This window comes from Natrix helvetica (assembly GCF_964273705.1).
Source record: "Natrix helvetica genome assembly, chromosome: 3".
NCBI classification, from domain to species: domain Eukaryota; kingdom Metazoa; phylum Chordata; class Lepidosauria; order Squamata; family Natricidae; genus Natrix; species Natrix helvetica.
Window position 1 is genome coordinate 9,843,702 of NC_138549.1, and position 24,076 is coordinate 9,867,777.

At 40.8% G+C, this 24,076-nt stretch overlaps 1 protein-coding gene across 2 annotated transcripts in view; it reads right to left on the reverse strand.

Moving 5' to 3' along the window:
* PCDH9 (protocadherin 9) overlaps window positions 1–24,076 on the reverse strand; it is an 861,824-nt gene that overhangs the window by 831,754 nt on the left and 5,994 nt on the right. The gene's annotated exons all lie outside the window — the stretch shown is intronic.

A 24,076-nucleotide genomic window follows, 5' to 3' on the forward strand; every position in this document is an offset into this window, starting at 1 on the left:
AAGATGCTTCCTGGATGAGAAGTGAAATGTCTTCTAAAAGAAAAAAAAACCAAGAAAGTCTAGTTTCCCCCTGAAAAAGCATCTTTGGGACAACTAGATGACTGAGAATCTCTACAGACTTTTAGCTATACAATTTGGGATGAACACCCTTGGACTGGTGTGGGAGTAGGAATGGATTTCCAGAGGGGAAAAATGCAGACTACGGGAACCAGGAGCACTATTCAGGTGACTCTGAGGACACAGATAAACCTCCAAGTGGCCTCAACGTCCCTCTAAAAGGATGCAAATGACCAGCTGTCTGCAAGGAATATAAATCCTTCCATTCCCAACTTTCCTGTCAGAGCTGAAGAAGTTTCTTGGATGAGAAGCGAAACGTCTTCAAAAGAAAAAGCAAGAAAGTCCAGTTGCCTCCTGAAAAAGCATCTTTGGGACAATCATGACCTGGATGACTGAGAATCTCTACAGATGTTCAGTTCATGTATAGTACCTATTTATTTAGAGAATGTGCATTGCTTCCCACCCACCCACTCTCTCAATGACTCTAGTTACAAAACGCAAAAAGGTACCTAGGTAATTGCATAACTGCTTTGTAATTTGATAATAGCACCTGGCAGCCTAACTTACCTGGACACGTTAGTAAGGAAGCAGTAGACCCCAGGTTTCTATATCCCCCCATCGCTTAAATTGGTTTAGGCACCTTCAAGAGACTGGGACTCAAGAGCAATGCTCATTATTGGAGCAATGAAACCAGATCCAAGTCATTTGCATCTCAGATCAATCACAGGGGTTTAGGGAGGTGAAAATGAGCATTTGCATTTTAAAGAAACATCAGCATTCACTGTACATTCCAAAGTATAAACACTGCCAAGCTCATTGTCTGCTTCACTGAGAATCTGTGATCAACAATTACAATTCATAATACTGCCAGAAAGCAAAGAACATCGGGAATATACAGGATGCAATTGGGCTGCTCTCTTTATTGAGCCTTAGCTCCATGCCTTCCTTTCCTTTAAGCTGGGAAATTGGATCTCTTCTCTATAAAACAGGGGTTATTGGGATATTTGGGAACCTATGATAACCATCAACATCTGTAAAAAAAAATCATGGTTATCTTGGCTAAATGTAAAAAGGTAGCAATAGCACTTAGACTTCTATACTGCTTCATAGTGCTTTACAGCCCTCTCTAAACAGTTTACAGTCAGCATATTGCCCCCAAACATTCTGAGTCCTCCTTTTACCGACTTCAGAAGGATAGAAGGCTGAGTCAACCTTGAGCCTGATTTGAACTGCCAAATTGCAAGCAGCCGGTAGTCTGCAGAAATAGCCTGCAATACTGCATTCTAACCACTGCGCCACTTAGATGGACACATTAATGCCAAAACTCTTTATCTAACTCCCTAAAAACTGGATGTAGCAAATGGATCCCATTCCTTTATAATTTATTCACATGAATAAAGGTTCAGCCTGAAAATTTGACCACGAAGAATAATCCAACCTGCTCAAACGCCAACGGAGACTCTGTCTTATTCTAAACCAAGGTGCAGTTCCATATTTTGTCCTCTCAAAAAAAAAAATGTTGACTACAAAGGGGAACCATAGATTTAGATCTATGAAACCAACCAAAAGAGAACCAGAAAGCAGGACAAGAAACAATGAATGGAAACGGATCAAGGAGAGAAGCAACTTAAGAACAAACTTCCTAACAGTGGGGACAATTAATCAGTGGAGTAGGTTGTCTTCAGATGTGGTGGGTGCTCCATCACTGAAGGTTTTTAAGAAGAGACTGGACAGCCACCTGCCTTCAATGGTGTAGGGTCTTCTCCTTGAGCAGGGAGTTGGACTAGAAAACATCCAAGGTCCCTTCCAGCTCTATTCTGATTGATTGATTGATTTTAGACTACATCATTTCTACAGAATCACTAGATATCCAGCCATAGGTTTAGTCACTCCAGTAACTGCTCATACATACCTTATGAATGGAACAGAAATAAACTTAAAGTAATTTCATTCTATTCTATTCATAATGTTATTCATCACTCTTACTTTTTAAAAAAATAATTCACTACTCTGGAGTGTTGTAATTTGATATACATTTTATACGCTGTTTTTTGTGATTATTTTGTTTAACACACTAATGCCATATTCCATTATGTCGTGCAGAATAATAATAATTTCCTAAGCAGAAAAATATTGCACGGGGCTGGTGATATTGCCAGTCATTGGAAGATATTCCTAGATCTCTCAGCTTTCCATATTTTGCCATCCCAACTTGCTAATGGGTGACGAAAATCCAGTGAAAAATGGAATGAGGTGTTTGTCACTGAGGCAAGCACTGAAATGGCTGGTGTGTGTGTGTGTGTGTGTGTTTTGCTTTTTTATATAGATGTGGAAGGTGTCTGGTTTTGACATGACCCATGGGGTCACAAACAGTTTCCTTCCTCATTTTCTTCATAAACTTACAACCAAATACTAAACCTTTCCATTCATTAGAATCTGATACTTCAGGTCTACTTAGATTGTTGGTTATCTGCTTCATTTTCTTTGTAAAATTAGACAACTTGGAGAACATGGAGATGGTCACCTCTAGCTAAATACCCTAAAATTCAACAAAAGCAGTCTCATTACCTCATTGCCTAATCTCTCTCTCTCTCTCTCTCTCTCTCTCTCCCTCCCTCCCTCCCTCCCTCCCTCCCTCCCTCCCTCCCTCTCTCTCTCTCTCTCTCTCTCTCTCTCTCTCTCTCTCTCTGTGTGTTCCAACATAACTCTGGAACGCCTCAACCAATTTCAACCAAACTTGATACACTGATGACTTACTCTCTGGAGAAAAATATTGTGGGGGTAAGAAACCCCTAAAACCTCTTGAGGTGTGTGTTCTGTTTAAAAAACACCTGCTGTGCCTTACAATAGCTTCTACTATACTGCTGTAAAATGGCTTCTACTGTGCAGTGCAGTGGTAACGGCTTCATAGAACTCCACAAGGGGGCTCCCTGTGGTAAGGGGGAAAATCCAACATTAGAAATTAGGTTTGGTCTGGACATTTCCCCACTATAAATAAATACCAGGGCACCGCCGGGTTATTGGCTAGTTGGAGATAAAAAGATAATATTGTATTTTGTTTACCCCTTTTGCAATTGTACCATCTGTTTCTTTTGATGACTGATGGAACAGCTTAATATAGAAATTCTGGAGTGTGATCTCAATCCAATGCTCCCTAGGTATTGCACTTTAAAGGTGGATGCACACAAGCCCACATTTACTCCTATATTATGTGGATATCTGCATTTTGCTTTCATTTTTTTTTCTTCCAGTCATGCTGGATATGTTTCCAAGCACTTTGTGTTCACGCAAGCAGCAATAATGTATTACCTAACCAGCATAAAACCCCAAAATACGGATCAAATTACTGAAATGTGGCTTGCAATCGATATGCATTAATAACAGAGCAGTGCTGGGCTTTTCATCACTTGTGTGTCTGCAGAGGGATTCCTGCCTCTCCTTTATTTTTCATGGTGCTTTGAGCCAAAATGTGTACAAGTAGTCCTTGATTTACAACAGTTCATTTAGTGACAATTCGAAGTGAAAATGGCAGTGGGAAAAAAGGGACCAATACCGTTTTTTCACACTTACAACCCTTGCAGCTTCCCCGGGGTCACATGATCAAAATTCAGATCCTTGGCAGCTGTCTCATATTTATGATGTTTGCAATGTCCTGGGGTCGGGTGATTCCCTTCCTGTGATGAGCAAAGTCAATAGGGAAGTGAGATTGACTTAACAACCACGTTACTAATTTAACAATTGCAGTGATTCACTTAACAGATGGGGTTAGAAATGTTGTAAAATGGGGCACAAATTCAGTAAACAACTGTCTCGCTTAGCAGGGCTCAGTTGTGGCCGTAAGTCGAGAACTATCTGTACCCAATGATAAGTCCACAAAGGGGTACCAAGGAGTGAGAACTATCTATTCTTATAAGACGCAATGGCACAAATATAACAGATTTATCACTAGCATGTAAGAATGAACACACTGAAGCCCAGGAATGAAACAAGCTGGTCCACCAGTTGTACACATTTTTCATTTTCTTCAAATGACAACATAAGTTAAAACTAATATTTGCAAGGACTCCTGATTTTGCCAATCAGAAACAAACCATGTTTTCCTTCTACCGTAGAACTGAAATTAGAAGTTGTATTCTAGATTCAGAGTGTTTTGCCCCTTCCAACATGATATAGAATTGGCTTGCAGGCAGTATGTTCAAGAGCAAAGGGGCTATTCTACCATAAGTTCAACCATAATGTTGCACAAACATTTCATATTGAATTTACACAACTGTGGTATCAATCATCAGTCAGCAGGTAAAGGTTCCCCATGCACATGTGTGCTAGTCATTTTCTGCTCTGGGGGGCGGTGCTCATCTCCGTTTCAAAGCTGAAGAGCCAGTGCTGTCCGAAGGCGTCTCCGTGGACATGTGGCCGGCATGACTAAACACTGAAGTTGCACGGAGCACTGTTACCTTTCCACCAAAGATGGTCCCTATTTTTCTATTTGCATTTTTTTACGTGCTTTCGAATTGTTAGGTTGGCAGAAGCTGGGGCAAGTAACAGGAGCTCACTCCATTATGCGGCACTAGGGATTCGAACCACTGAACTGTTGACCTTCTGATCGACAAGCTCAACATCTTAGCCACTAAGCCACTGCAACCCTACTTGACATGGCTTAATCTAAAATGAAATCCTTGTATTTTTTCCCACTTGCAAACTAGGAAACTGAGAGTTGTTACTGTTGTCCTAATCCATTTCCTAGCAAAGATTTGGGGAAAACGATAAAGAGAAGGTCTATACAAATATGTAGTATACAGTGATACCTCAGTACTCAGCTGCCTCAAAATCTGTTGAATTTGGTGTTCGACGTATTGTCCCAGTAATCATTGTTTGTTAGGTAGTTGATATGCTGTGATAGGAAGAGAGGGACATCTGTGGACAATGGACAGGAAATCCGCCATGCTGGGAAGGTCACTACAAAAGGAGGGGGCTGGCCACAGATTGTGGACAGAAAGTTGGCCATGCTTGGAAGTTTGCTGACATAGGAAGAGGGACAGACAGAAAGTTTTTTCCAGTCCAAACAAAAAGGTCACATGTTAAGTCACAATCCTGATTTTATTTAATTCAATTTATAAACCCAATCACCAACATGCATAATTTTCTTTTTAAAAAAAATCCACTCCTAAAGTTTAGGTGGTGCTTTTAACATTGTTAAAGCTCAAAGGGATCTGCTGAGAGTTTCAGCAGAAGTCACTTAAAGAGAAGTGAAGGATGAGTGTGAAACGCTCCAACAGAACCACCTGTGACAATGTCATGGTAGAGTTTAAAAATGGTTATTATCTTGCAAAGAATGTATAGCTTAAAAAACCAACGAGAAGGAAATCCCTGATGCTAATCTTCACAGAACACCAAGTACGGTCTGTGTCCTTTATCATGCATTCAAGAATACCTCGGTCATCCTGTATGAGATTGTGCCTTATGCCTGTTTGAGAAACCACCTGACTTGTGATTTCTAAGAGTTATTATGAAATAGAAAACTGCTAACATAAAATTTCCCTGGACTGTGATGGACAGATAAGCCTTTCTACCATCTCCCTCTGAGTCCTATAACTATACATCTTATAGAAAGCATGTATTAGGCTCAAAAAATCAAGAACCAAAGTAGTTCGAATGAGTACAAGTCTATTCCATGCTAGCTCTGTACAAGAATCTGAACCATTAATGGTCAAAGTGAATTGGTGGTCGATAAGAGTCAATGGAATTCAAGAAGGGTCAGGCTTAGATATGTTGTGGATGCAAAGGGACTTCAAACTTATGACAAGCTTGACTTCCCTTGGGCTCAGTTTCATCACCTCCTACAATATGGTGGATCTATCATGAAGTCTTGCTTGTATCAGAAGATAAAATCCTTCTAGAATTAGATCACTTAGTGAACACACATCAAATTTGAACATGGGGGACCTTGGTAACGAGTATAGATGTATAAATCTGAAACCTATGGAAAAGGGAAAAAGTGTCTTGTAGGGTTTTGAGGTTTTTCTTTTAAGGTGTGGTGCTTTTGAATGTTCTCTTGAGCCAATTAATGGCATTAATGGAAGAAGCAGTAAGGTTGAGGGAGAGAGGAACTTCACCCAACTCTAGTTCTGAGGTGTGAGAAGAATCATAAATAGAAATGGCTATGCTATTAAGACTCACTAAGATGGTTCACCATTGCAGCTTTAATAAACAATCAATTTAGTGGTGGGATTCAATTTTTTTTGCTACCAGTTCTGTGGGCATGTCTTGGTGGGCATGGCATGGCCTGGTGGGCATGGCCTGGTGGGCATGGCAGGGGAAGGATACTGTAAAATCTCCATTCCCTTCTCACTCCAGGGGAACGTTACTTCAAAATCCCCATTTCCTCCCGATCAGCTGGGACTTGGGAGGCAGAGAATAGATGGGGGCAGGACCAGTCAGAGGTGGTATTTGTAGCTGTCAAAATTTGTAACTCTATCCACTATCCCTTTCCTGAAATTTTTTGTAAAACCAATAAAAAATTTGTTTGAAACAAAATTTCCGCTATCGGTTCTCCAGGACTGGTAAGAACCTGCTGAATACACCACCTCTGAATCAATTGTCATACAGAACCAAGAGGTTTTTATCTACACCTGGTAAACTTTCAATCTCTTCATCTCACATGAAAAGAGTAACAGGAACAGAGTTGGAGGATACCTTGGAGGTCATCTAGTCCAACCCCGTGCTCACACAGGAGACCTCTACTAGGGATTTGAACTGCCGAACTGCCGGCCTTTCTGATTGACAAGCTCAGTGTCTTAGCCACTGAGCCACCGAGAGAAGGCATCTAAGGAGAACAAGCACATTTCTTTAACATCAAACAATAGCTTGCTGTGCATTCTGAAATGTGCCCCTCTGTACCAACACATCGTTATTTTTATCAGTTTCACAATGACTTCATAACTTGTTCACACTCTGGCAACCACAGTACATTTCCGATTTAAAGAGTACCGATTTCCTTCTCTTAGTCTCCATTTCACAGCAACAAAACCTGGGAAGTGACTTCTCCTCTTAGTCAGAAAAAAGAGGTCCAGCTAAGCTTGTCTGATTCATCAATGAATCTCGTTTATTCCCACAACTTTGCGTCCACCACTGGAAGGAGCCATAATTGGAAGCAAGAGCCTACTCTGGAAATATGAAAGGGAAATAACTCCCGCTGAGTAAATCTTGAGTATGAATCAGATTCGCTGTCTTGTAGGCAGTTTTGTTTAAAAAGATGTTAAACCGGAGACAATCTTCGGCTGGACAAGAGCATCCTGCAGAGATAAAAGGGGCAAGCAAATGAAGCCGGGGGGAAAACGGAACTGTGTTTTTTTTTTAAAAAAAAAAAATATGGCTGTGACAGAGATCAAAAGTGAAACAATGTGTGAAAGAAATGATCAAAGCGATAAAGGAGAAGACCAAAGGAAATGAATCTTTTAAAGGCAGAGAAGCTGAAGACGCCACCACGTCTCCTGCTCGCAGGAGCTCTGAGAACCACGTGAAGTGGAAATTGCCGGCTGGCACCTAGCGATTGCCTGGATATTTGCAGCCCCAGATCTCACAGCCTTAAGGAAAAGAAAAGAAAGGAAGGAAAAACAACCAATGTGTTTCCCCCAACTAGCATTGATCACCATGAAGCGGGGTAAATAGCCTTATTTCGTGCTCACAGTGGGAAGCTCAGCAGCCTTGGGATATTGACAGTGAAGCTGAAATCACTGGTTTAAAACACTGAAGGTGGAATAATCTCAGAATGGACACAAGGTGTGAAGGGGAGAGTTTCTAAAAATCATTACAGTCTGTATCTACCTTTTGTGTTCTGAGGATCAAACCCTGATCAGGAACAGATCCTGTTTAGCAAGAGGATCAGTTTTGCAGCAGAAGCTTTCATGGCTAATTAGGCCTGAATTATCTTTTCAGATAGGGAAAATAATTCCAAGCTAGATGGACCAGTTTTCAAGGCACATCTACTTTAAATGACACAGTTGTTGTTGTTGTTATTATTATTATTATTATTATTATTATTATTATTATTATTATTATTATTATTATTATTATTATTATTATTATTATTATTCCAGCAAATATGTTTTCTTCCTATGACCAATACTAATAAATACTCCATCTTGGAGTAAGTCTAATCTTTTAGACCCCAAGTGCCCAAACTGTGCATGCCCAAACATGGGCATGTGCCAGTGGTGGGTTTCAAATTTTTTTAGAACCTATTCTGCAGGTGTGGCCTGCTTTGGGGGAGTGGCTTGCTGGCTATGTGACTGGGTGGGAGTGGCTTGGCAGTCATGTGACTGGGTGGGCGTGGCCAACTTGTAAAATGTGGTGAAACTCACTTAACAACGCTCTTGCTTAGCAACCAAAATGTTGGCTCAGAAACTCTGGCATTTGAAGCAAACAAGTCTTAAAGCTGTCAAGTTACAAGAGCCTTTCATCCCTAACCCTTTATTAAAAAAAACCCAGGGGTGTTCAAACTTGACAGCTTTAAGACTTGTGGACTTCAACTCCTTCTCTTGCTCTTCATCTTGATGATGTGCGGACGGTCGAGTGGAGGGAGCTGGAACCGATTCTAAACGGCACTGTAGATTTGTGGAACCTCTTCTATAGAAGATGTTAGAACTGGCAGGACCCCCCCCCCCTGAAACCAACCCACTTATAAAGGTGTATCATACATCAAGGGTGGGTTCTGGCAGGCACTACTGCTGGTTTGCTCATGTGTAATGCCATGCACGTGCTTGATGCACACATGGGCATCAATATGCATGTGTACACACATGCGCAGTGTAATTAAAATTGTTCTGTGCATGCGCAGAATCAAAAAACAGGATAGGCGTTGCTGGGAGAACCAGTTTGGGGGCGTGGCAGGCCTGGGTCGATACCAGTTCCAGTGACCCAGGCCGCCAACCACTACCAGTTTGGCTCAACCAGTCCAAGCCAGTAGGAACCCACCACTGGCAGACATGCACACATGCGCAGCAGAGACCTGAAGAACAGCTGGCCAGTGGGAGGCATGGCATCCCAACACCGACAGCATAGCAAGAGGTAAGATCTTTTTTCTTTTGTGAGCTTCTGTTTCATCGTTTGCAAGGAAACAGAAACTCACGAAAGAAATGCCACAGCGATAGGACCTGGGCCGATGACACGCATGCCAGCAGAGTGGCTTCTGCATGCCAGCTCTGGCATGCGTGCCATAGGTTCACCATCACAGGTCTAGGATATTAGTAGCTCTCCGCAACTAGCAATAGAACGTCCCATGGCTTGGCATAAGGAGCTTCGTAGCTCAAAGGCAGCATTTTCTCTGCTATGTCCTTCAAGACTCAGTTCCGCCTCCAGGTATGAACACCAGAGGCCCAATAGAGCGATTTTCAAGTCAGAATGTTGTATCTGAATTGCAAAATGGAGCCCGCTACATTGTCCATTAGCTTAGCTACCAAAGATACTAGGCCTCCCCTGGATTAGCAAATGAAGATAGCAACGTAGAGGCACACATTTTTGCACTGCTACAAATCAACTGGGCTTCACAAATCATCTGCCTCTATAGGTGCCTGCAGTTTTCTTGGCAACTGTTTTTTTTTTTCTAGAAGGGATTTGATATTCTTTCCTTCCTAGGGCTTGAGGGTGGACCCCGACACACTCCTAGAAGAATGAAATATTTTATGAAATATTAAAAAGGGCGAATATTGTCCTTCCCTAAAGGGGAAATGTGTTTTAAAAACAGAAAGCAGCACCCTAAAGAAAGCAGATATTTGATGCCCCTCACGAAAGCCTGGGCCAACCTATCTACAACACAAAGGACCTCCAGCTCCAGGGTGATGGGATGAAGACATGATCTCCAGGACATAATAGGATTAACCTACCTAGGAGCAGAGCTCACCATATGGCACAATCTCCTAAGGACATTGCATTACCCCCAGTAAACTTCAACCAAACTTATCTCAGGCAAACATGACCCCCACGTGGCCCCATGGGAGACTGACAACTGGCAACAGAATACATGTTCTTGCACAGAAACAGGAAGCTCAAGTTCAAAGCCCAAGAGAAGATATAAAAACCCCTCACTCTCAACCTCATGTGGTCAGCTTCCCAGAACCACCCAGGTGTTTCTGCTTCATCAATAAACCATCTTTCCAATCAGCCTCCACGCTTCCAGTGTCTTTCTCCCCACTTGGAAGTGAACCAGATGGATATTTCTACAGATACAACATATGGTTGTTTGAAGAACTGAAGAGTCTACATCCTTCTGGACATATTTGATCCACTCCTAACTTTTCCCATCGTTAAACCTGCTGACTAACAGCATGGGATTATACAACGTTTGGAAGACCATCGGATTTCCTACAACTGAGCTGATGCTTTGCATCTCAAAAATTCAACTACCAACATTACGCGATGCTTCCCAGAGATACTATTGTGACTGAGACATATAAATAACTTACTCTTTTCTTTTCCACTCTACTCTGCTTTGGAAAACACTCCTAAAGTGTAACGATCTGTGATTTCAGAAGTCCTGTTTTGACACAGTTGACAGGTTGGGCTTTAGGTTTGCTGACAATCAATCTTCAATCCTGAAGCTCAGCAAGTCATCACACTTATTATGGGTTGCTAGCGGATTGGGTCCTTTGCCAGCATTACACAATAAGTTGGACTTGCTCGCAGGCTTTTCATAAATATAACCAGTCTATGAAATTTGACTGGCTCCTACTAAAAAAACATTAGAGCAGGCTCTGTTCAATTTGATTTTGTTGGCTGTGCTTCCCCAAGCAGATGTACGTGTGATCTCCTCGTATCTATAAAACATCAACAGTCCTTGCAATATAAAATAATAGCCAGCTTTATCATCTGCTCTATGGGCTGATCTTGAGCTAAATCAAACGAGACCCAGCTACACCTTTGAAGGAACGCTTCAAAGGAAGATCCAGTTCTATCACACTAAACTAAGAAATCCACACACACACACACACACACACACACACACACACACAAAGTCACGCTGAAAGAAGGCCATAACAAACCACTTCTGTATTAATGCCCAGAAAGTGCCATGGAGATGGAATTCACAGCTTCTTACTCTGACCGTTAGCATTGCTGCCAACATCTTTAGAAGTTTCCTGCTGTTTGATAGACAAAGTTTTACCCTTCTGTGTGGGAATCCCTATTCCAATCAATCGAATTAGGCGAAGCCAGCTGGTTTCACCTAAAATTAAAAGAGGCACATATAGAATTGGCAGCTATGTTATGCTAATAAAGCATGCATGCATGCACGCACGCACGCGCGCACACACACACACACACACACACCGCAATGGGCATCCTTTCCAGCCTGAAAAATAAAGACTCTGAAAATTAATGGTTGACCTTGTGTTCCAACTCTGTTATTCTATTCTATTCTTAATTCAGCAATTTTAGCTTCCATGCATCCTGGAACATAGTGGGGGGGTGGGGGGAAATGGAGCGACAGTGGCAAAGTATGCTCGTTCGCCCCGCTTAACCCTCCTGTGAAACACTCTTGATAAACTTCTCAAGAAATTCAATATGATCCTCTCGAAAAGACAACAGAAATATCATCCTTCAATATTTTGACGCTGCTCTTGGGCAAAAGTCTCCGGAAAGTTCCCACAGGAACAATATTTTGCTTTGATGCCCTGCTGTGAGTTTTCTTGCTTGCAGAAATAATCTGTCCCAAATAAAGCTTCCAATTACATGGGGAAAATTTGACGTGGGAACCGTTTTGTTCACAAGGCTGTGTGATCTTAACCCTAATCCTAACCTCTGTTAAATGTTCATAAAAGCATCCACTGCCTTGCAATTTTTGTTTATCGCTCAACTCTATCCAGAAAAATAAATAAAACAGGGCAAGGAAGACCAAAAGTTGTTAACTAATCCTAAAACACAACGTAGATTCCAGTGGTGGGATTCAGCCAGTTCGCACCTATTCGGGAGAACCAGTTGTTAACTTTCTAAGCAGTTTGGAGAACCAGTTGGTGGAAAAAGTCTTATCTTGTTTTTTTTCCCACTTTACAGGGCTAATCTTGTAAGGAAGGCAGGAAGGAAACATTCTGGTGTTGTTTCTAGCCTGATCTTTATTGCTTACAGAAATTGCCTCTCCAGTTAGCCCTTATTGCATTGTAATAGCTAAGGCGAAGCTCCTATCGACCTATGACATTGAGTTGGCCACGCCCACCCAGTCACATGACCACTGAGCCCCAACTTCCCAGCTGGTCATTAGGGCAGAGAACCGGTTGTTAAATTATTTGAATCCCACCACTGGTAGATTCCTATACTGTATTTCCAGTGACTGACAGCGCAGAGTCTTTTGTGGCATACAAATAGGAAAAGGGTTGGGGGGGGAAAAATGGGGAGGCAGGAAGGAATGTTCTTTTCCAACTGACACATCTGACAGATTTAATAGCTTTTTGAAACCAAACCTGATGAAATCTAAAATAGAAAAAAAAAGAGGGGGAGGGGAAAGTCTATCTCCGCAATGACTTTATTATGGGTCAGATTTGCCCCCCTCTAAGAAATGCAGATTGGGCTGGTTTTATTTATTTTCCTTTAAAAAAAAATAATTGCGGTCAATTTTCTTTTTGGAAAAAAACCACACAGAGTTGTTGCCATCTCTTTGTTTGATTGTACTGTACGGTATTTTGTTTTAATTTTTATTTGATTGGTGTGCTCCTTGCAGCCATGGATGTGCAAGGCTAGGACATGGAAGCCAGCGGTGAGGTGCTGTGGCCTCACAACCAAAAAGCAATTTTCAAAACTATGATATGATTCTTCTCACTGTTAGAAAATTTCTCCTTATTTCTAGGTTGAATCTCTCCTTGATCAATTTCTATCCATTATTCCTTGTCTGGCCTTTGGGTGCCTTGGAAAATAGGTTTGACCCCTTCCTCTTTGTGGTAGCCCCTCAAATATTGGAAGATGCTATCATGTCTCCCATGATCCTTCTCTTCACTAGACTAGCCATATTGAGTATTAGCAACCGTTCATTGTATGTTTTAGCCTCCAGTCTCCTAATCATCTTGGTTGCTCTTCTCTGCACTTTTTCTAGAGTCTCAACATCTTTTGTATAGTGTGGTGACCAAAACTGGATGAAGTGTTCTAAGTGTGGCCTTACTAATGCTTTCTAGAGTGGTACTGGTACCTCCCTTGATCTTGATTGTATCCCTCTGTTAATCTAGGATTGTGTTGGCTTTTTTGGCTGCTGCCACACACTGCTGACTCATATTTAACTGGTTGTCCACTAAGACTCAAAGATCCCTCTGACTGGTGACTAACAACACAGCTTCAGTTTGAGACTATTCACTATTCTGGTTGCTTGTGACTAACAGATGCTTTCATGTTGTGATCATTGGGGAAGAAAAAGAAAATATGTCTGAAACTCTATGAGTTGGGCAATTCCTTATCCAGCAAAAGCTGCCATTCTTACTGCCGCATACGGTAAAATGGCTCTTTAAGCTATCGATAATACATTTAACAATGCAGCCAGGCATAAAAAAGAGAGATCAACCAGGCATCTCCTTTTGTGACAGTTCCAACAGTACTCAGAGCCTTCAAAAAATATGTTTTAAAGAAAACACTACAACTCATGCAGCACAAGCTCCCATTTTTCTGTATCTCCGCTAATTGACATCTCAAAACTATAACATACAGAAAAAGACCTTGCAACCAGTCAGGGATTCTGTTAACCACCTTGGTTTTTATTATGCTTTGTTTAAGGTCTGAGATTTTTTTTTAAGCATTTATTAATCAAAGCGCATAGATCTGGGCATGGGAGAAAAATAACAAATAGTAGTGGAAGAGAAACTGAGAAAACTAATCAAGGAAAGAAGCAACTTAAAACTAAGGAAAAAAATTCCTGACAGTTAGAACAATTAATCAGTGGAATAACTTGACTCCAGAAGTTGTGAATTCTCCAACACTGGAAGTCTTTAAGAAGATGTTGAATCACCATTTGTCTAAAGTTGTGTAGGGTTTCCTGCTTAAGCAGGACTAGAAGACCTCCAAGAAGTGGTGGGATTCAGCTAGTTCGCACCTATTCAGGAGAACTGGTTGTTAACTTTCTAAGCAGTTCGGAGAACCGGTTGTTGGAAGAAATCTCCTTTTGGTTTTTTTCCCCTACTTTACAGGGCTAATCCTGTAAGGAAGGCAGGAAGGAAACATTCTGAGGTTGTTTCTAGCCTAATTTCTATTGCCCTGCTTATAGAAACTGCCTCTCCAATTAATCCTTATTACATTGTAACAGCTAAGGCAAAGTGCCCATCGATGTGAATGACATTGGGTTGGCCACGCCCACCCTGTTACATGACTACCGAGCTACACCTATCCAGCTGGTCATTAGGCAGGGAACCAGTTGTTAAATTATTTGAATCCCACCACTGCCTCCCAGGTCCCTTCCAGGTCCCTTCCAACTCTGTTATTCTGTTCTGTTCTGTTCTATTCTATTATATTCTATTCTATTCCATTCCATTCCATTCCATTCTAAAAGTAAGCAATTCATCCAAGGAAAAGGAAGCAATTCTAGGAGAAAGAAGAAAAAGAGCAAGGAATATATTTGAAAGATGGATTCACGAATGAACAACAAAAAAGAAAAAGCACAGAAGAAGAATTACAGCAGTGATCAGCCTTCTGCTAAACTCAGTGGGATGTAGTTCTAAGGACTGGGTGTTAAATTAAATTTACCGACAAAGAAATTTTGCAAAAGCGACTCCCTGCGAAGGCTCCTGGATTGGCGAAAGCGGAAGCAGTATGCTCTGTCCCATATTTGGCTAGACCAAGTTGCCCTGATAGACTGGTCTCACCGGAAAAAGACTTAAGAGGACTGAATGGTAATTTATTGATTTATTCAATTTATGGGGCCACCCATTTTAAATGACTCTGGACGGTGAGAATCATTCCACTGATTTTGACGCTTTGACGCATCTGTTGCCGATTTATTGGCGGGTACCTGGAAATAGGATGAGTTGGAACTGTAGATGGGACACATAACAAGTATAATCAATTACAAGCAATGTGTCAGTGTAATTTCCTTATATGGATCAGTTACTTTTCTTGAGGAGGCTGAAAGTTTTGTAACATTGCTAATTAATTCATTTTTGAGAGGTTACTCATTATTTTTTTTTAAAAAAAGAACCAAATTGCTAAAAAAAATTACAATCAGTAATATTGAAGCAGAAGATGGAAACTGTGGCTTTTCAAAGCAAGATGGGGGAAGACAGAATGAACAGCGCAGCTTCTGGTGATTTAAATATAAATCAACGACTTTCAAGTTTCCAAAACAGACGCATTGTTCATGTGAATCCACAAAACTGGGCGATCAGGTTGGGATATTTCAATCGCTAGGAAGGCTGCAAATCTTAATGATCGTCCGAGCTAAGCCAAGTCAACAGCTTAAGAAAGGCATGTGAACAAGAGTCCTGTTGTGTATTTTTCAGGTTGCAAGGCACTTGGTACACAATCTCCTGGCCTGATGGGTCACATGCTGGAAATGTTTGTTCTCAAATTCAACACAAATTCACCATGACAGGATTTCATTAGTTGAGGTTACTGGTGTCCCTAAATCTTCATACCACCCAATCCCACATTTGTTTTCTTAGAAATTGATCCCATTGTATTTTAACAGGCACAATCTATAGCCATAAAGAATCCAATGACAAGTGATTTGGAAGCAAGTCTTCCGAAGTCCAGAAGACTTATTTTTAATCAAAACAGCAAAGGATTGTGCGCTGTCAGTTAAAATAACCAGAGCTATGGGGATGCCTCGACTTACAAACAATTGCTTGGTGATAATTTGAAGTTACAACGTCTCTGGAAAAAACATGATTTATCACTATTTACAACCATTGCAGCATCTGCATTGTCACGTAATCAGATTTGTGTTCTGATCCACTTCCCTAAATATGACAAACCCCCTCTGTAGTTGAAGCAATGATTCCTTAATTAGGAACGCCAGCAGCCCCGGCAAAAAGTTTCTCTTTCACCGAAGGCTAACAAGTCGGTCCAGCAGGGAGATGAACAGTTGTCTGCCACATCTATTCATCTCCACCCTAGGGTGAGACTTTGCTAGCAGTGGTCGCTTTTCCTTCCCAAGGACCGGCCCTTAGATTTCCACTGCTCTCCTCTCCTCTGGCTTCTATGCATCCACGCACCAGGCACTGGACCCAGCTGTTCCTCCTCTTCCTCATCAGTGAGACCTTGGGGCTGTTGCCTCTCTATCTGAGGGCTGATGGACGGTCCATGATCTGCCTCTGTCTCTCTCTCTCTGCCAGCACCATTCCATCTTCCTCCTCAGAGTTCTCAGGTTGCTTTGATGCTGACCCCCCCCCACCTCCTCCTCTTCTGATTCATCTCCTGGAGGGGTTGGTGGCCAAAAGGCCACAGCACTTTGGATATTTGGCAACTTATTCATATTTATGATGGTTGCAGGGTCCCAGGGTCATCTTTTGCAACCTTCTGACAAGCCACCTCCACTTAACAACCCAAAGCTGGTGTGTCTATCACTTTGGAGTGCAGAATTCTGTACAACGATCCTTGTTAGCTGATGGATCAAATGTGCTGAAGTAAGGGGCAAGAGCTGCTTTTTTTCACATTTCATCCATGGCAAAAAAAATAATTTCCTACATTCTTCCTATTTTGATGGATGAAGTACTGTATTTTTCAGAGTAGAAGATGCACCTCCCCCTCCCCACCAAAAAGTGGGTGGAAATGTTGGTGCATCTTATACACTGAATACAGCCATTTTTGGCTTCCCAAAGCCCCCCACCCGCACCCCATTTTTGCGAAAAACAGGGGTGTTTTTGCCTTCCCCAGTCCACAGCAGTACTCAGCAGGTTTCCGATGGGCTGCAGGGAGGCAAAAATGCCCCCGTTTTTGTGACAAATGGGTGGAAAATGGAACAGGGGTGTTTTTGCCTTCTCCCAGCCTTGCTGAAGCCTGCAGAATGCTCCTGGGGGCCGGGGAGGACAAAAACTTTTTTTTCTTACTTACCTCTTTGAAATCATAGTGCGTCTTATAGTCCGAAAAATACAGTATTTGTGTATTGCTCTTTTGGAGTTCCTTTTCCCGAACTGCTAACCATACCCTTACTGGGAATCGAACCAGGGCTGTATTACATATTGGGCAGTTGTAATTGCCACTAAGCCACAGGCTCTCCTCCTTATCAGCTAGGCCAGGGAAATAGGTATGTATTAAGTTTACAATATATATATATATGCATACACACCCACACCCACACCCACACCCCACACACATATATATTTCCCAGCCTACCGAGAACCGGAATACAGAAGACATGGAACGTAAAAATTCATAATCCATGGATTATATAGGAATCTCTGCCAATTATTCCCAGATGGAAGAAACTTAAGTCCATCTCGGCGTATTAAGGGTTTTGCATTTAAAAAGAAAAACAAGTCCCTGATCTCGAGAAGCTCACAATATGGATATCATTCAAAACAACAACATAAAACTCTTGTTTGTTTGTTTTGTTTAAATCGCCAAAAGGCAAAGATCCATTCCATGCAGTCCTTTGTGTCCTCCTTTTTGAAATTATTTTTTCAGCCCCTCCCCCAGCTTAATTTCAGGTGGCTTGGAATGATGTGCTTAAAAAAAAGTTGCCAGATGTAAATGGGTCACTGTTTTCACATCTTAAACATCTGTTGTTTATACCCAAGAAAGCACGCCGGGCACGTGGGGAAGGAAATTAATTCCCCAATTGCTGTCAAGTGAGTTAGGAAACAGCAATAAACAGCTTACTGTAGAGCTGCTAGCTGCAATAAAATGCTTGTCAATAAAACATACCTGATACAGGTTTTGCAGGGTCAAAAAAAATGAAAACGAAAACCTGAAATGGTAACCAGAAGAGATCTCCTGATTCCTGAATCCCAGGAACCCATTTCCGCTGAGCTCAGGAAGCTTATTTTCCCTGTGTCCCAGAACAGAAACAGAAAACAGAATAACAGAGTTGGAAGGGACCTTGGAGGTCTTCTAGTCCAACCCCCTGGTTAGGCAGGAAATCCTACACCACTTCAGACAAATGGTTATCTAATCTCTTCTTTAAAACTTCCAGTGTTGGAGCATTTACAACTTCTGGAGGCAAGTTGTTCCACTGATTCATTGTTCTAACTGTCAGGAAATTTCTCCTTAGTTCCAAGTTGCTTCTCTCCTTGATTAGTTTCCACCAATTGCTTCTTGTCCTGTCCTCAGGTGCTTTAGATAATAGCTTGACTCCCTCTTCTTTGTGGCAACCCCTGAGATATTATAACAATGCTATCATGTCTCCCCTACTCCTTCTTTTCATCAAATTAGACACAGCCAGTTCCTGCAGCCATTCTTTATATTTTTAGCCTCCAGTCCCCTAATCATCACTCTCTGCACTCTTTCTGGAGTCCACATCTTTTTTTACATCGTGTTGACCAACACTGGATACCATATTCCAAGTGTGGCCAGAAGTGATACAGTTTATGTATGTATCACTTGTGCGATACAGTTTAAGAAAGTTTCATGCATCTGGGTGGGAAAACAGAGCTTCACGAGTCATGCACACATTCTTGTTATACACCCATGCTTGCAAGTATGCACGCCAATGCACAAGCACACCACCAAGTCTTATTTATGAAAGAGATGAGCAGAAAAGCATCTCGAGAGCTTTAACTGACTGGGGATTCTGCGTACATAAAAGGAAGAGAGAAAGCTTTATTTTTAGCTTAGTGTTTCTTGAGAATTGTATTATTGCTTAAGGTTATGTTCGGATTTCTATTAGAGACCCCTGTTTTCCCAGGCTTTTTCACTTCCACATATACCAGAACATCTTTTCAGCTGAGGGTTTTCCACGCTCGGCCTCCTTCCCAAGATGAATATCTTGAGACAGTTGAACAAAAGATCCCCATATACTTTTATTTCTTATATAAGTTAGCCAAAGATGCCCTGCATTTGCACTGTCTTTCCACGGGCCTATTGCTAAGGATCGGTGCATCTATGCGTATCTATCATTTTATATGTTCTCTGGGAAAGATCCTTGCTGCACTCTGATCTTCCCCAACGGGCAAAAAAATCCAAATCCAAAGATTTCAATGAATTGCAAACTTCACTGTCCCTGTTCAGCTTCTTTCACCACAGCTTCCCATAACTGTTCCTGCAGCCAAGAAAACTACTTTTATGGGAGGTTTAACAGCTTTGGTAGTGTCCTTTTTATCAGCTGTTATCATAAATGCAAACAAATAAATCACGGACAACAAGCCACTTGAGAGAAAGGTTGCTTCTTCCCAGTGCAGTTAAACCACAACGCTGCTTTCCTGCTGCAGTTTTATGAAACACTCAAGGGAACAGATCGTTTATATATATATATAAATCACAGTTCTCTGTGTTGTTGTTATTATTATTATTTAAAAGACTTTCCGGGCTGGATTTTTACAGCAGATGAACTGTACTGAATGATTCCGTTGGTCCATAAAAGTAATTAGAAATGAATTAATACACTTGGTAAGAATTACAGCTTTTTGCTGGAAAATATTGACTCAAAACCGAAGGAAGTGATTGCATCGCCAGAAGTTTCAGCTGATGAGGTCAAATTTTGAGTATATAACTTTGATCGCAACCTGACTAGATTGTGACCCTAACCTAACCAAAATTAATGCAGTGGCCACATGTGGGATGTTGTTGTTTGTAAACAAACAACAGGAAATGTGGCACTTACCAAAAAAACAACAACCCTAATTTGATCATGGTCAAAAGCATTTGTGGCCAGAAGTTCTACTGTAAATGTAAATCCTTCAAGTCTGCAAGATGAGAGGAGGCTGTGCCGATGTTACTCTTTATTCTAGAGGATTGACCACACCGGTGAGAAAGAAATGAAGAAAAACTCAAACCATTTTTGCATTTTTGTGGGATCTGATCATGGTTAGCTCTTGCACAAACACTAAACCCAGCAGGCCCTATTTCTCAAAATGGCTCATCTTTATTTGCTATCTTGCAAGATTTTAGAAAGCTGTTTTTCTCCTTTTCTTTTTTTCCCTGTGAGTCAGATCTAAACCTAGCCTAGCTTTCCCCCCCACCCCCACCCCCTGTTTCTTTTTTTTCTTTCTTGGCAACAGCAATCAAACCATAAAAGGTATTTCGTGCTGTTCGGAGAAGCTGAGCAATGCTTCCACTCCACTTTAATGTTTTCCTTACAGACTGTCTCTCAAGGGAAAAATGCTGTCCTACATGCCGGCAAGTAGAAATAGCTTAATGTACAGCCAGATTCAATATAGGGTACTTTTTCTGGCAATAGTCCATTCCCCCATCAGAATAGTGCAGCGTCTGGTACCCAATGGCCAAAACCAATTATTTTTCTATGAGTCTCAAAAAGTCAGTGTTCCTCCTTCTCTCTTTTCTGGTGGAGATTCAAGGCAACGGAGCATTTCACAGCTTCGCCTTCAACAAATCACCATTTGTTATTTTATCGGGGGGGAGGGGGAGTACATTTCGAACACGGTTGGCTCCAACGAGCCAGCTTCGTAATGCGATTGGCAATCCAGACTGGCTTATGTATGCTGATTAAAAACTACCCATGTTTCCTAATTCAGACAAAAACCTGCATTCCCCTCCTTTCAGTCACGTTGGAAAACAAAGAAGAACGCTGTCCAGAATATTAAGCTAGGTTGCCCGGTTTTGTCTGAACTGAGCCATTCTTTCTTATAAAAAAATAAGGAGTCTGGTAGGATTGTGCTATCTAAGAAAATCACGCTGTCCTTCACTTCCTATTTTACTCAAAGCATCTGCCTTCTCGCGCCTGCCAAAAGAATCATTTGCAATTTCCATTTTGGCATGTGCTATGGAATTGACACAGCTACCCAATCTTCAACATTTAAAGCTGTTTTCAGGATTAGTGTTTAGGCTACCCTATTTCAGGCACTCAAATACAACTTTCTTTATTATTATTACTATTAATAATAATAATAATTCACCCATGCCTGTATGACATTCTTTTGTATGTCATTCCTTTGCTAGACCATCTGAATCTGCAGAATCCGAGATATTATTCTGGTGACTATTATATACACATAAAGGACACACGTAGTGCAATATTACATGATTTATTTTCAGCTCTAGCAAATATTAGGATAAGTCAATTGCGTCCCAATTCCTTCAGCCCATGTTGTCTTAGATTCTTGATCTTTGGTTAAGTGTTTCTTTAACATCAAAAACCATCTGGCGAATGACCAATAAAGACACACGAGAAAAGAAGAAGAATCTGTGTTGTTTGCTTAAAAGAGTTTGTGTTTTTTTTAAAGAGTTTTCAGCAGTACCATACTTCCCACAGCATATGAAAAGGCTTAAAGGAGCCGAATAAAATTGTCTGATAAACTATGCAGAGTTTTTTTTTTTTTTTTTTAAAGATTGTTCTGAAATGTAACCTACTGATTCTCTGGTGGCTCAGTTATTAAAAGAAGCAAGTTACCTAAAGATTTGATGTGATATTAAAACACAGTGCATATTAAGTAGTGCTGCTTTCATCTTAGTTCCCATTCATTCAGGTGTCCGATTTAGCAAAGGAATGACCAAAATAGCATAATTCTCCACATCAATTCCCATGTATCCATCACCATCCTCCAAATTATCGATACCCCTTAATCTATTTTAATTTATTGGGCTGGGAGTATTCCACTGCAGAAGCCCCATTGCTCTAAATAAGTATAATGCCAAATCACTTCCTTAAGGAAAATAAAATAAAATGTGCTATTACTCTATTTTCTGACTCTATCCTCAAGTCAGTTTTCTCACCAGATTTTTTTTTAAGTCACTATTTTTACACCTTGGTGCTAAACACATTTACTTGCAAATAGGTTCTGTTGATGTCAACAGAATATAGTTCCAGGAATGAGTGTTTATTTAATCACAAATGTCTTTAACATGTGCGGGACTAAAAAGCATAACAATGAATCAGTTTCTTCTCCCACGCAGTCTGACATCAGTGGTGTCAGCAAGACATATCATCCATGCAAACCTGAAAACTTCAGATGTCTCTTTTTCAAACCAAGCCTTGAAACAGGGAAGCAAAATTCATTCATGGCAGCTCAGGAGCAACTGAACAGATTCGACTTTCTGAATGTTGCAAATTCACCTATCCTTAACCGGAGATGTCTTTCCCCATTGCTTAGTACAAGAATGATTACTTTGCTTCAACTAAAGAGAATATATATATATATATATATATATATATATATATATATATATATATATATATATATATATATATATATATATATATATATATATATATATATATATATATATATATATATATAGGCTTCTTATGGGTCCCACTTTAATATATATATATATATATATATATATATATATATATATATATATATATATATATATATATATATACAGGCTTCTTATGGGTCCCACTTTATTTGGAAACAGGAACATGGAACAATTCTGTACTGTTTATTACAAAGCTTGCTATCCAGTTGAGAAATGGGAGGAGGGAGAGTTCTTGGTGGAACTCGAACATATCAAAACACTTCTAAAAAATACTCCATCTATGCTATACAAATTCTAGAACTCCCTCTTGAAAAGCAGGAGTTCAGAAGTTATCCACAAAAACCTTGTTTCTCAAGATCTGGCCCTATTGAGTGCTGATACATACATGCTCTTCCAGGGAATTTCTTACGGACTTGTGATTTTAATCCCTTACGGACTTCTTGGAGAAGGAAAAAAAAACTACATTAAAACCCAACCCTGTAACAAGACCAGACAACAAACTGGGGCCTGGACAATTTGTAGGTATTTGATAAACAACATAGGAGGAATCTGAGGGAGGAATAATGCTCTGTTCTCAAGGTAGCTAGTTATGCAGATATTGCCAGATGCACTTCCTCGCCATCTCAGCCCTGTGTTAAAGTAGGCAGAATTACCCAATGTATGCTGTTACTTTGATAACACTGTTATCAAACCCATCGTAGGGGAAGGATTGAATTTCATCTCAAATCCCTTTTAACAAGGCCACCCAGTCTACTCAAGAGTAGTTTCTTCCATAACATCATATCTGCAGAGGTCAAAACATATGGCACCTTAGTTTTAGAATTCCGGTCCAAAATTCCAGAAGTGTTTTGGAAAATGCTAGCATGCAAATTTTGGGAATGGCTCAAGCTAGAAAATGGCAACTTTCCATCCCAGGGGAGGCACCAAAGCCTCTTCTAATGGGCCTTGCCGTACTCCGTGGACTCGTTAGCCCCAGCAAATCTGCACCACCACTTAAGAAAACATGAGTTGGCCAGCTAAACCTTTGAACATGTGATGCAATGCAACGTAAAGCACTCAAGGCCTCCAGAAAGCATGCCAGCTTAACTCCCGGTCCCTTCAGCATCACTGTTATTAAATAAAGGATTTCTTTGGGTTTCTGTACCAGCCTGAACCATCCCTCCCCCTCCCCCCCAACCAAAAAAATCCTGTACTACTGCACACTTGGCAGCCAGCCAGCTCAGCCAACACAGTCCCATAGCGCCATCTAGAGGCGCATTCCCGCATTCTAATTTTGTGGCGAAAGACAAGCAACCAATGAAATGAATTAAGACAGCACTGCATTTAAATCTTTATTAGCCAGGAATGATTTGACCTAGATCATCATTGCAAGAATAAGAATCCCCCCCAACCCCTAATACTGGATTTGGGATGAAATATGAAGTTCCTTGACCTTTTTTTTTTTAATGGCAGGCTTCATAGCTTTAAAATGACTCATGAAAACTCCCTTATGGACTAATAGGAGAATTTATTTGCAATGGAGTGAATTTTTCCCCACCTGCATAATAATTCATGGTGACTTTTTTCTTTTCTTTTTCCTCAATTATAAACAAATGCATTCCTCTTGAAGGTGTACTTTGGCCATTTCAAGCAGGTAGATGGGCAAAAAACAAAAGCACACAAAAATCAAATGCCACTTTTTTTTCTTCTTCTTCCTGAACAGACACATAGCCGTACTGCTACACCACTGAAATATCATTGCCAT